This window comes from Prionailurus viverrinus, chromosome D3 (genome assembly GCF_022837055.1).
Source record: "Prionailurus viverrinus isolate Anna chromosome D3, UM_Priviv_1.0, whole genome shotgun sequence".
Taxonomy (NCBI): Eukaryota; Metazoa; Chordata; class Mammalia; order Carnivora; family Felidae; genus Prionailurus; species Prionailurus viverrinus.
This window is the reverse complement of record NC_062572.1, coordinates 10,602,653-10,616,689: the sequence shown is the minus strand read 5'-3', so window position 1 is coordinate 10,616,689 and position 14,037 is coordinate 10,602,653. Positions and strand designations below refer to the sequence as shown.

The 14,037-nt window shown below is 50.7% G+C and overlaps 1 protein-coding gene across 2 annotated transcripts in view; it reads right to left on the bottom strand.

Annotated features, from left to right (window-relative positions):
• Window positions 1-14,037, bottom strand: part of RPH3A (rabphilin 3A) — a 273,976-nt gene that overhangs the window by 93,731 nt on the left and 166,208 nt on the right. The window contains exons 1-2 of one of the 2 annotated variants that reach the window (XM_047827851.1): window positions 8,024-8,080; window positions 6,827-6,947 (exon numbers count right to left, since the gene is read on the bottom strand). The gene's annotated coding sequence lies outside the window, so the exon portion shown is untranslated. Of the gene's footprint in view, window positions 1-6,826; window positions 6,948-8,023; window positions 8,081-14,037 lie in introns of those variants that run through there. The other variant, XM_047827852.1, reaches the window with a different exon arrangement.

The following is a 14,037-nucleotide window of genomic DNA, read 5'->3' as shown; positions in this document are numbered from 1 at the left end:
CATCTACAATCTCTCACTGGATCCCCTCTTGTGGCAAATGAGCAAATAACTGGCTGGGTGGTCAGTCTTGCCAGGGGAAGGGGAGAGGAGGGGAGGGAGGAGGGAGCCAGCCCCCTGCCCTTGACTGACCATTGGCTCTGCAGACCCAGGTCACCTTCATGCCCCAGAGCCACGCAGTGAATGTCAAGGCTGGGGAGGGCTACAGAAACCACGGTGTCCCTCCCCCCGAGCAGGAGAGCAGGTGACTGCCCCTCCCGTGGCCCCTCCCCCCCTGAAAGCCACGTCTCTGGTCTTGGAGAGTTCTACAAGATTCCAAGCATTTGACATAGAGGTAAAAGGACCTACTTGTCCTGGTTTGCCCGAGCCTCTTCCAGTTTGAACACACAGAGAGTCTGGCATGCCCAGAATCCTCTCTGTGCCAGGCAAACTCGATGGCTGGTCACCCTACCTGGGGCCTTGGGGACTCACAAATGCTTTCCCTTCCCAAGCCACTTGATATATCTGTACAGATGGGGTGGGGCAGGGCAGGAATGAGGAGAGGAAGAGAGCAAGAGAGTGGGGAGAAGAGGGAGAGAGACAGGCAGGGAGACCGGAGAGATGGGACAAGGAAAGAGGATTTTAAAAGGGTGGAACAGATGGGCGAGGGGACAGGGGCGGTGAAAAGGGGAGAGAAATCTAGACAGAGAGGCACTTGGGGACATGGAGACGCTACAGTGACGGAGGAAAAAGCTAACAGGTAGAGGGGGCCGGGGACAAGGGGCAGGTGGAGGGACAGAATGCACCACACAGATGCTTCGTCGGCAGCATGTCGCGTGGAAGGCCTCCCGATAAACTTGGAGAAATCATTTCTCCTCTCAGCAGCCCCGGCATGCCGCCCCGCCATCGATGGCTGGCACCAGAACCCGCTTACATAATCTGTTCTCTACTGAAAGCTGCTTCCATTCACAAGTCGCTGCCTGTCACTGTGTAGGTGCATTAAAGAGGGAAAAAAAAGGAAGAAAAAAAAAAAGAAAGAAATAGGCAACTGAATGAACTCACTCAGATTATATTGAGAGACGAGGAGACTCTCCCCCTCTGCTCTCCAAATAAACCCTCCACATCATGCTGCCGGATGGTTTTCCTCTCGTTGATTAATAGCAGAGGGGTGGGCAAAACCCCAGCTTCCGGGGGCATATGTCATCGTGCTCCCTAACCGGATTACTGAGCCGGGGGCTGACACGGCTCCATTACAATGAGATTTAAGCATGCGTTATGTCATTAAAACTAATGACAGCAAGACAATTACTTCGAGGAAACCACGGTGCCATCGCATACGGCAGCCTGGTGCCTTGGTGCAGCTGCATCCCCCACACTTCCCTGGCCCAAACGGAAGGCCAGTTGGGCTAAGAACCAACTCTGTTCTCTCAAACCCCAAAGGCCTGGCCAGGCTAGCAGGCTGGCTGGTCGCTGCTACCTTGCCACTAAGCCATCTGATAACCTAAGCCCCCCTGGGTCCTTCCTGCCTGAGAAAGAACTGCCCCCACTGGGGTGCTCAGAGGTTAGCAGGGAATGGGGTCAACACGGCGAGATCAGGCTCGTGCTTCTGTGGGCAACAGGGATTCAGTGGCAGAAAGGACACGGTGGGTGCTGGGGAGACAAGAGGCCTGAATAGCACCCTGTTCAGCCCCCTGGGGGATGGTGAGCAGTGTTGGGGAGGGGGCCTTGGGAGAAAGCCTGAGGCTTGCAACACCCCAGAACTGTTGTAACTCCCACCTGTAACAGTGTTGCGCATTTCAAAACCACCCCTTTATCTATAGCAGGTGGAGGCTTGTGCAAACACACGTCTCAAGGCCCTGCCCTCCGAGTTTCTGATGGAGCGGGTCCAAGGTGCCCCCCGGGAATCTCCCTTGGCTTCTCTTGGGCATCAAGAGCTTGCTAACCCCAGCAGAAGGTGAATCCAGCAACATTTGCCTTTCCTGCCTTTTACCCCCTTCTTTTACCCGCAGGCTTAGTATGTGCAGGCTCCACTCCCCACCCCAAAAAAGCTCCCCCCTCACTTTTTGGAAGGGATATTTCCAACTCATCTTCAGTAAAGTATACATGACGAAGAAGGCTGGATGTGTTATTCCATCCCAGGCATCTGCTTTTTGTCTAAGAGCAAAGGCCTGAGACAAAAAAGAAACAAAAAACCCAGAAACTTAAATGATGGAATTTCGGATGTCATTTAGCTGAGTGGAAACACCCCAAAAAGGGTGACTAAGGAAGCCCTCTCTCTGTACCACTCCCCACCAAGTTTACATTTTGTAGGCAGCCACTTACTTAATCTAAGTCCCAAAAGACATTGTGTCTCTGTTACCATTTTATTCCCAATACCCACCATGGTGCCAGGCATACTGTAAGCACTCAATAAGTGGACAGCACTAGAGTAAGTGTCGATGATACTCCGTCAGGAGGAGACAGAGAGGCCCGTCCTTTGCCTGTAGCCGATCTGAGATGAAAGCCAAAGTCTACACTCTGCACCAATGACTCATCATAATCAGCACACACTAAGTGCCTACTGTATGCGGACCTCTGGCCTGGACCGTGGGCCAAAGATACCTCCTCAAATTGATCTGTCCCCTAGTCATCCAACTAAGGTTTCATTCATTTATTCATGCATGCATGCCTCTGTGCAAGTCACTGCTGAACAGCTGCTGTATGCTAACCTTGACTTTAAACGCTGAGATGCTGCACAGCCTTGGCCCTTAGGGATTTGGCCGGTGGTGCCTCTGGAGCCCTATGCAGGAGCACCATGGCAGGGAAGCAAGGGGAAGCTCAGTTCTCCTAGGAAAGATTCACGGGCTCTGAGCTGGTGAGTTGGAATGATTCAGCAAAAACCTCCCGAGGATTTGAAGAAACAAAAGACAGAGTAGTCAGTATGTGTATTCTCCTCCCAGACCCTCTCCTCCGGGGCCCGACCACCACACTCACAGGGCCTCTTTCCTCAGGACTTCACAGGCTTTAAGGAAAGGAGGTCATTATGCCCATTTCACAGATGAAGAAACTGAGGTCCCGGGAGCCACCGGAAACTGCACAAAAACCACACAGGGAATAAGCGGGACTGGAAGCATCCTGTTTCCAAGCCCTGTCTTCACTCCCCCAGGGCCCCAGAGCTGCACAACTGGCCCACAGGATTCACCTTCCTCCATCTCACCCCCATCCTGTTTCAGTCAGAGGTGACTTCACCACCATCACCCCTGTTGCTAACGTATGTTGCCTACTTACTTACTCCTCCCAGGCTCAGTACTAAGTACTTTGCAAGCATGAACTTTCTACAGTTTTACATTTCCTTAAGTATCCTCACTTTACAAGTGGAAAACTGAGCCTCGGGGAAGTGTAGTGACCCAACTAGAAGGATCAAAACCCAAGGGACCTATTTTCAGAGCCCACACTCTTAGCCACCATGCTGTGCAACCTTAACATACCTAACTGGGGAAACCGAGGCTCAGAGAGGTTAAGGGTCTTGCCTGAAGTCACACAGCAAGGAAGCACTGGGAGTCAGAATTCGAACTCAGGTCGTGGCTCCTCCCAGAGTCCCACCCTGCAGCCCCTCAGACAGCTAGTTAAGGAGGCAGAGCGGGGTGGGGAACAGGAAGGAGAGGGGCCTATTTCTGTGGTGCTTCCTTCACAGTCCCAGCACAGCAGGGCTCTCCATCCTGGGTGGCAGCTGAATCATTTAAGCTCGTTGGCTCCAGCCTACCACGACTGGGTCCTGGATTTATTTTTATCCCAGGTTACAGCCACAGCACTTAACAGAAATCTACCACGCTGTTTGTTTCTCATTGCCTTCACATCAACTCCTGATTCGTCTGCATTTATGACCAGCTCCCCACTCAAAGGGGATAAAGAGCAGAAGACAGGACCATATGTCATTGTGGTTTTTATTAGAAAGTCACAAACTCTCTATGACCAGCAATGGCGGGGAGGGGGGCGGTAAATAAAGAGTAAATACCACATCTTACACGTAAACGCCCAGAGCAGCCAACCTGTCAAGAACTCACAGCCTCGGACAGGTAGCCAGGATGTATATGAGCGGTATACCTTTCCAGGCAGAGCAAGCTGGGGAGAGTGACTTCCTGGGCCACGTTTTGGAATTGCAGAATCTCTAGCTGCTGCCTCCCCCCCCCCCCCCCCCCCAGCGAGAAAGGCAATGTCTGCGTTTGTCTCCACAGCTCTGCTTCCCAATCACCTGCACAGGCTAGTGCCTAGAGAGGCACCACAGAACGTCCTCCCTCCACATCCAACCAGGCGAGGTGAGCAGGGGCTGCCAGAGCTGGGAGTAAAGGGATGATGTCTTGTCTTCATGATGGTCGATTTCTATGTTGCTCTGCCGTGATTTCCTGTGTGGTCTTAGACAAGCCACTTTCCCTCTCTGGGCCCCCTTGAAGGGGTTAGACTAGATCAGAGATTCCAAACCTGAGGTGCTCAAGCGGGCATTAGGGAGGCTCCACGGATCCCCGGGTGTTGTGTGTTTGTGGGAATCTGCATCTTTTCTGAGTGGAGGCTCTCAAAGGGGTCCTGGCTGCCACCCCTGGAATAAGTCTCTACAGAGCCTTCAAATGCTGCAATATCTGTACAACTACATATCTGAGGCCACAAATAAAGCAGACTCCTCTCCAGCTGAGCACAAGATTCTAGGAACCTAGTAAAGTTCCACAAGAGACCCCCATCCCAGCTCACCCCAAACAGGACCTCCTTGACACATGTGATAAATTCTCAAACACAGCACAAACCCTTCCTAGAAGCCAGCCTGCACATACACTCCTAATACACAGCCACAGAGCTGGAAGGAGCTGGAAGGAGCTCTGGAGTCACCTAGACCAGGTGCCTCATTGCACATACGGGGAAACTGAGGCCCAGAAAGGGGAGGCAGAGCTGGGGCTGGAACCCAGGTCTCCTGGTCCAAGTCCAAGCCTCTTTCCAGAAGCTTCTGTCTCCCTTTCCCTGGTGCACCACAATGCACCATTTCAAATGTGATGGGGGAGGAGGGAGGGCAGCCTTTTGGATGTTAGCCACCCCCAAGGAAATAAGGCTGAGAAGCAGCAAGGAGATGTTTTCAAAGCACCCACATGTTAAAAAAACCCAGTCCCAGCTACCTCAGCTGGGCTAGCATCCATGTTCTGCCTGGCTGAACCGGTTGTTAAAACACTGAAATACTCCTATACTAGATGGTGATGTTGCACTAAGGCCCCTGTGGCTCCCCTGATACTCTCCCAGTTCCCCCCAAACCTCTCCATAATCCAGCAATTAAAGGGTTAACACTCAGCACACTTGGGAACCCCCACTCCAGGGCCCCAGCCATTGCCCAGTTTGCCCAGTGATTGCCGAAGTTCAATATTTTAAATTTCACCCGTGGCCAGACCCTGCGGCTCCTCATCTGAACCAAATTTCTTCACGTCAATCATCACACTTGAGGCTTCCTGGGGAGGAAGCTAAGGCAACTTCCTCCTCAGAAGCGTGGGATTTGGCGGACCGAGTCTTTGACACTAACCACTGAATGGCCACCCCCGCTGCCTCATACGCTCTACCTGAGCAGGCACAGGTCCCAGGATTCTGGCGTCCCCACTTGGCTCTGGGGCTGGAGATAATCACTGAGTGGGCCCTGCCTCCATTTCAGGCTTGCCAATCTCCGGGGCTGATGTTTTATTCCTCCCACCACCGAGAACAAGAACCTACAGAGAAATCCTTGGGGGTACAGAAGACTGAAGTGGCCCCTGGGATAATAGTGAAGATGCTAAAAATAAGGACATTCACTTCCAGAAAGGTAGATGTAATCAAAGCAGAAAGCAAAGAGAAATCTTTTGATGGGCCACAGATCAGCAGCAAAGGCATTTTAAAATTAAATGTGAGTTTCTGGATTCAGTTACAAGAAACCTCAACTTCCCACTCACTAACAGGTTGGCGCAGGCTTATCCCATCAGGATCTCAGATAAAGAAACTAGATCGGGGTTTGGTCTGCTCTGGAACAGATCCCAAGCCGGAAACTGGAGTCTTTCCCCAGAACCTGAACAAACCCTCTTCCCTTCTTTGCCTACTCTGAGACAAGCTCAGGATGGAGTCCCCCGGGCTGGTGCCAGGACGCACCCCCCACACAATCACTTACAGGTTACACCACCTGTGAAAATAAAACATCGTCTGCTCAGCAGGCTGCTGGCTGCCCTCCTCTGGCCTGCCTGACCGCTCAATTCCAAGCAAAATGTAGTCCTTTCATGGCTCCCAGATCGCCCATCTCAGGAAGCTTAGAACAGCCAAGCTTGCAAAAATCACTACAGTTGAATTATTCAGCTGTACCTGGAAGACGGTAGCTTCTGGGCTCTGTCCTGCACAAGCCTCACCTCGTGTGCCTAGGTGACCCTCAGCAAGGGTTAACCTTTCAGCCTCAGGTGAGCCTTTCCCCTCCAGGGCCAAGGTGCCCACCCACTGGATCAGAACACTCAGAGACCCTCCATACAGGCTAGCCATCCCATGAAGGGTTAATCCACCCAGAGACCTGCTGGCTACTTTCAATAGCTTCTGCTGCAAGGGAGAGGGTAAAAATTGGGCAGAAGCCACAATTTTGATCGCATTGCCTAAAACAGGAGCGCATTTTACCCCCTCCCTGGGCACCGAGCCAAAATCTCATTTAGCTTTGGGGTGCCGCTTAGGTGATCAAACACTGCAGAATGTGGGCAAATAAATGTGGTCATTTCTCAACACTCCTCTCCCCCCCATCCACCCTCTATCCCACCAGCTCATGTACACTCCTCATCCCCACTGGGATCCCGATACCCCCTAGCCCGTTTACACAATTGAGAAGAATAGCACTTACCACCACACCAGAGGATTGCAGAGGGAATGGGTGAGCCAAATTCTTGCCAACTCCTCCCTTCCCTGCCGGGTGGGAAGATGCTAACTCCCGATGACTTGATTTGAAAGCTCAGCGGAGGTGCCTGAAAGAAAATTGTTCATTTGATTCCCCTACTCTTCCCAAAAGAAAATCAAAGCACCAACACACACACACACACACACACACACACACACACACACACCAACGACCCCTAAATCATGCAGGACCAAGACGAAAAGAAATACCACTGCCAGAAGAAGAGAAAACTCAGACCAGTCAGTGGACAAGGCAAAGACAGTGGCTCCCTCAGACTGCCCTCCACATGGATGAAGGTTTTTCGCTCCGAGCCCTCTCCCCCCCCACCCCTCTTCCTCTCTATTTCCCTTTCTCTCTGTCGTCCGCGTCCGCGTAGGCAACTCCGGGCTGCTGGCAGTAGACGAATCAATTGCTTCTCCAGTGCCTGAATCAGTGGCAGCTGCCACCACTGCTGCAAAACCCTGTGTGAGCGAAGGAGGGGGCAGAAGCTTCCCGGCGCAGGGGGAACCGAGCCGCCCTCCCACCCGTGATTTATGTGTGGGGTGCCTGGAGAAAGAAAGGTGGGAAGCCAGGAGGAGAGGTTGGGCGCACCAGAGATCCCCGCTGGTCGAACCGGCAATCAGGAGATTGGCGATCAGCACCGCGGACAGCGCTAAGATGCGGCGGGCGGCGGAGGGATGGGCGGGAAGCGAACCCTCCGGCGGCGAAGTTAAGTTATTGGATGGTTAGAGCAGAGAAGGGGGAGTAGTGGGAGGCGGGAGGACGGGACTTCTCGACATCACCACACACGCCCCCAGACCTTCATTGCTCCTCTCTGCCGGAAAGAGTTTGACCCCAGTGTGGGAGCCTCCACGTGGTTTTTACCCCCCAAAAACTCAGCCCAGCTGACCTGTCCTCACCCACATTACTTCGGATTTCTGACCTGCATCTTGAATGCCTCAGAATTCAGAGCATGAAAGGCTTAGCAAACGTACATTTCTAAGGGGGTTAGTTGAAAATGCATTTGACAGATTTCTGGGAACCAGTTCTAGCCCCCATACAACCCTGGGGGGCTGCTAGGATCCCATAATCCATAAACTGTCCTACAACTCAAATGTCTTGACAGAGGGAGAAAGGATGTGCCCAGGATGCGCCAAGCCTCACCTTTCAGCATGTGGTGTGAGCGGGATGAACTTGGGAGATCATAGGAGGTCTAAATCGTGCAACTGAGCCTCCCCCAAAGACCCATCCACAACAGATCTGAAGCGAAATCCAGAAACAAGAAAATAAAATCATTAGAAGGAGAAACACAGGGGCACCTGGGTGGCTCAGTCGGTTGAGTTTGCGACTCTTGATTTCAACTCGGATCATGACCTCGAGCCCCACATCAGGCTCTGTACTGACAGCTCAGAGCCTACTTGGGATTCTTTCTCTCTCTGCATCTTCCCTGCTCTCCCTCTCAAAATAAATAAACACAGAAAAAATTATATTAAAAAGGAGAAATATACAGAGAAAAATTTATTCCCATAGCTTCCAGTGTTCCAGATCTCAAGGGCCCTATTCCTGCTTACTACGGGAAAAGGAAAGGCTATCTCAAGCAGATAGCCTTCGCTGTTTAGAACAGCGAAGTGAAGAAGAACCCTCTCTACTGGGGACCCTTCTAAAGTGTCCCACTCAGATGGCCCAGACTGAACTACCACATTTGTCACTTAATTCTCCCCTTGAAAAGTAAGGCTTAAAATGTCAGAGTTTTAGAGATCATTTAGAGCTTCACTTTATAGATGATCATGATCATAATGATCACAATGATGGTGATGATGATGATGGTGGTGGTGGTGACCTTGATGGTGATGATAGTGATGATGGTGATGATGATGATGGTGGTGATGATTACAGTGGCAGCGGTAGCAACGGCAGTTATCATTTATTAAGAACGGACCATGCACCAGTCATTCTGCTACAAAGTTCACAGGTATCATCTCCTTCAATCCTCACCATGACCCCTTTGAGGGTATTATTACTCCCATTTTAAAGATGAGGAAACTGAGCCTCAAGAAATCAAGTCCCTTGCATAAGGTTACACAGTTTAAGTGGCAGACACAGAATCCAAACCCAGGGTTGTATGATTCCAAAGCCCATGCTACAAAATGACTCTCTCACAGTCAAGTTCAAATACATTCTATGGTTTTTTTTGGCAGGATCTCACTGAATCTTTGCTGGGAAGACCCGATGACACAAGTTCAATCCCCTCACTTTACACATGGGGAAAGTGAGGACCAGGGAGAGGCAGGGAGTTGCTCAGACACAAAGAGCTAGGAAGTTGCAGAGATGGGTCTGGAACTTAGGCCTTTCAGGTTACCAGGGCCTATGTTCCAGCACCTAGGACAGCGCCCGGCACATTGTAGGCCCTCAATAAACATCTGAAGAGTGATTCAAAAAGATGGGGGTTAAAGTCACACAGGACACTGGTGGCAGAATCAGGACCCAATATTTCCCAGGTCTTTTGGCTCCTGGTTCCAAGGAATAGTCTACCCTACCTCACAGCTTCCTTGGGGATTAGGTACATATTCTGAAGGGTCTGTCTCTAATTCGGATCTCCCTGAGGAAATGAAAATAGCTACCACCTGCTTAAATTCTTAGACACCTACTGTGCACTATGCTAAGCACTTTACACTTTACACTCCAGCTACACAAGTGCGTGAGGTGAGTGCTATTTATTTATTATCCATTTTAAGATGAAAAGACTGAGGCTCAAGCAGGTGGAATGAAACCCGAAAGCTCACAGTTAGACAGTGGCAGAGGCAGGGTTGCAATCCTAGGTCTGTCTGACTTCAAGGCCTGTGTTTGTGCCACCCTGTTAGTTTTTTTTCCTCAAACTGGGCCCCCTGGAGGCCCCTGATGGAGTGAAAAGGAGGCCTGAGTTGCCCCCCACATACATCCTGGTTTCAACTAGAGCAGCTGTGCTTTTAAGTATTTTGCATACTGGGCACCTGCCCAAGCCTTCACTGAAACACAGGGCTTTGCAGCAAATTTTAAAAACGATAATATGGTTGAAACCAGAGCTCTGCACCTTTCCTGATGACCACGCCATCTAGGAACTAGCCCCACCTTCTCTGGGGATTTTGCCCCAGCCTCCACGCTGCGCTGGTCACCATCTCTAAACCCTTATTCTGTTCTGGGAGCTCCTGGAGAGCTCTTAGTTCAAAGAACCAGCTGCTGCTGTAAGTTCCGACAGATCTGCAGCAGGGAGGTACCTCGAAACCAGACAGCTCAAGGCTCAGCCCAGCCAGGCTCTGATCCTCTCACGAATGGAGCACTGCCATGCGATTTCTCAGGGTCCCAGATTGAGCAAGCTGTCCCGTCCTGTCCTTGCTCTGCTGGGGCCAGAGGCAGCCCACCAAGCCTCTCAGTCACCCCCAGGGGGGATGGGCAATGATGGTGATGGTGACAACTATAACCACAAAAGCTACCCACTATGTTTTGGCAGATTCATGGGCACCGCCCAGGTTGTTCATGCTCACGACAAGCCTAGGGGTTAGGGTGGTTATAGTTTTATTTCCATTTGACAAGTGAGAACACTAAGATTTGGATGCCTAAAGCAACTAGCTTGAGGCCACTTCCTTCAGAAGTGGAATTGGGATTTGAACAGAGGCCCTTGGAGTTTATAACTATTATGCTACATGGCATCCCTAATTATAATGATCTCTCCCATTTATTTTTGGTGTTTATTATTCACCCAGCGACATGCTTTATCACTCCAACACTATCCATCACTTAGTACGGTGAAGTTTTACCCATCTTAGAGATGAGGAAATTAGACACAGAGAGGTCAGGTGACCTGCCCGAGGTAACACAGCTAGGAAGAGGGGGAGGCTCAGGGTGTGAATCTAAGTACTTTCAGGCCCCAGTGTGATGTACTGTCTCCCAGCAAGACGGGTACTGAGCGGGCGGGCAGCCAATGCTCCCATTTTACTAGGCAAGTGGGGCAGAATAACAGCCCCCAAAGATGTCCACGTCCTAATCCTCACAAGTGGTGAGTATGTTGCCTTATGAGGCAAACGAGACTCTACAGGTACGATTAAGTTAAGGATCTTGAGATGGAGAGATTATCCCGGGTCATCTGGGTGGATACAATGTGATCACAAGAATCCTCATAAGGTAAAAAGGGAGGAGGAGGGCGGGGGTGATATTGGAGTGTAGGATTGAGAGAGAGAGGGAGAGAGAGAGAGAGAGAGATGAAGGTGGTAAAATGCTGGCCTTGACGTTGGAGGAAGGGGCCACAAGCCAAGGAATGAGAACAGCCTCTACAAGCTGGAAAAGGCAAGGAAACAGATCCACGCCCCGTCCCGCCCCACCCGAGCCTCCAAAAAGAGCACAGCCCTTCCCACACGTTGATTTCAGGACTTCTGACATCCGGAGCTATAAGATAATAACTCTGTGTTGTTTTAAGCCACTTGGTTTGTTGCCACCTTTACAGCAGCCACAGGGAACCAATAAGGCCTGTCTCCCAGAGGGACCTATGATGAGAAGTCCACAGCAAGCAGCCGTAGGCATCACGACTGGGCCAGAGGACCCAGTGCTTCACTCATAACACAGCCGTTCTAAACAATACGGTGTGCGCGCATGTATGTGTGTGTGTCTGCGTGTGCACACGCATCTGCACACACGTGCACACGGATGAAGGCCCTACAACAGAAAGGACTCGACCTCAGGGCGCCAGCCCGACCGCCAGGCCCTGTCGCCGGATGGCACTACCGGGGCACGCGGCGCTTTATTCACTCCCTCCTTCTCTTTGTGAGCCCCTGGGGAAATGCCATCACCAGGAACACAAAAGGGAAGAAATGTCACAGGGCAGCTTTCCAGGAGCACAACTCACCACCAGGGATCAGTCAAAGACAAAACAAGTGAATGGAACAGAGAGACAGGAGAGCAAGAAAAAGTGAGAGAGAGAATTGCTGGGTCCCTGAGACCAGCCTACGTTCCCCGACAGATCCCTTCCCACCGAGAAAAGAGGCAAGTCTTGGGGAAGTGCATTAGCCCCCTTAGGAGAAAATAGGGTAATTACGGAGACGATACTGCAGGACTTGGCCAGGCAAGTTTTTATGACAAGTCAACAAGTATTACTTATTAATCAGTCAGTTCGGTGTCACCAGCAAGGTACCGCGGGGGGTGAAAGAAGCCTGGGCTTGCCTTCCGGTGCTCTGAGCTTGATTCTTGGCTCTCCCACTCACCGGCTGTGTGCCCTTGGGCACGTCGGCTGCACGCTCTGTGCCTCAGTTTCCTCAACGGTAAGATGGAACTATAATACCTTCCTCACCCACTTGCCAGCATGGGCAGGACGTTTCGTTGAGCTAATGGACACAAACGAGTGTCCCTTTCTTCCTCAACGAGTCTAGTTAAGCATCCAGCCCGGAATTACCATAGGTGCTGGAGAAAGGGCATTGGCAGAGACAGAATGATCGAACGGTTACAAGGGTGAGGCTGCCTAGCTTCCAGGCTGGCTCCACTACACACACACTGTGGCCTGGAGGAAATTGCTAAACCTCTCTGTGCCTCAGTGTCCCTATCTGTAAAGTGGGGGATCATAACTGTACCTCCTCACATGGTTGTCATTGGGATCCCATGAGAAAATATACGTAGAAGCACTTAGAATGGCGCCTGGGATATGGGAAGCCCTATGTGTATCATTTTTATTTATTACTTTCATTATTGGGTGATAATTATTGATGAGATGCATTTTCCAAAGGGTGATACACGTTGGACCGAAATGCAAAAGATGATGTTAGGTGATATGAGGATACGTATTTTTTTAAGGTTTGAATGTTACGTTTTTTATTTTTTTTAAGTCTACTTATTTTATATTTTGAGAGAGAGAGAGAGCAGGGGAGGGGCAGAGAGAGAGGGAGAGAGAGAGAATCTCAAGCAGGCTCCATGCTGTCAGCATAGAGCCCAATGCAGGGTTTGAACTCATGAACCACAAGATCATGGCCTGAGCATGGGGCGGCTGGGTGGCTCAGTCGGTTAAGTGTCCGACTTTGGCTCAGGTCATGATCTCACAGTATGTGAATTCGAGCCCCACAGGGGGCTCACTGCTGTCCTGCCAGCACAGAGCCTGCTTTGGATCCTCTGCCCCCCTCTCTCTGCCCCTCCCCTGCTCATTCTCTCTCTCTCTCTCTTTCTCTCTCTCTCTCTCTCAAAATAAATAAATAAACTTAAAAAAAAAAAAAGAGTTGGATGCTTAACCGACTGAGCCACCCAGGTGCCCTGTTACATATGTATTTTAAGGTGCATTAGAAAAATATTATATTTCCATTTCCAGTAGCAACATAATGTTTTCTTTTTTTTTTAATTTTTTTTTAATGTTTATTTATTTTTGAGACAGAGACAGAGTGTGAACAGGGGAGGGTCAGAGAGAGAGGGAGACACAGAATCTGAAACAGGCTCCAGGCTCCGAGCTGTCAGCCCAGAGCCCGACGCGGGGCTCGAACTCACAGACCGCGAGATCATGACCTGAGCCGAAGTCGGCCGCTTAACCGACTGAGCCACCCAAGGTGCCCCAACATAATGTTTTCTGGTAAACAAATGTACTTAAGTTGATATAGCACAGGGCAAAACTAAGTTGGCTTTTCTCTTTTCTTTCCAGCATGTTGATGGCATTATCTGCCCGGAAATCAGCCCTCTAGGTGTGCTGGGTTCACCTGCCTCCCCTCCCCTTAGTGACTGCATCTCTCAGGGGGCAGCTGTAGTTATTCCAATAAATCCAGAAGCAAAGTCTTATGCCAAGAAAATAAGGGAAGAATTTACTATCTTCCCTTTCCCAGGTCCCCTCCAGAATCTGCTTCTGGTCTATAAAGAAGAAATAACTAACAGTTGCTGAAGGGCGACCGTATGTGTGTCCCTCACCTGAGCTCCTGCAATACACCTAACCCTCTCCCTGGGTCCAGCCCACGTAACCGGCCCTCCCATCACACTGGATATTCCGAGAACCGGCTCAGCCTTGTGCATCTCTGAGCTCTCGGGGCCCAGAACCGACTTGATGTCTGATCAATGCTGAATAAGTAAATCACCAGAACTATTGATGCCTATTTCTCTCACCTTACTGTAATCTCGGGCAGGGGGACTGTGACCAGCCGAAACCGCGTGCGTAGTTACGAACGGACTATGTCAGCGGTTCACGG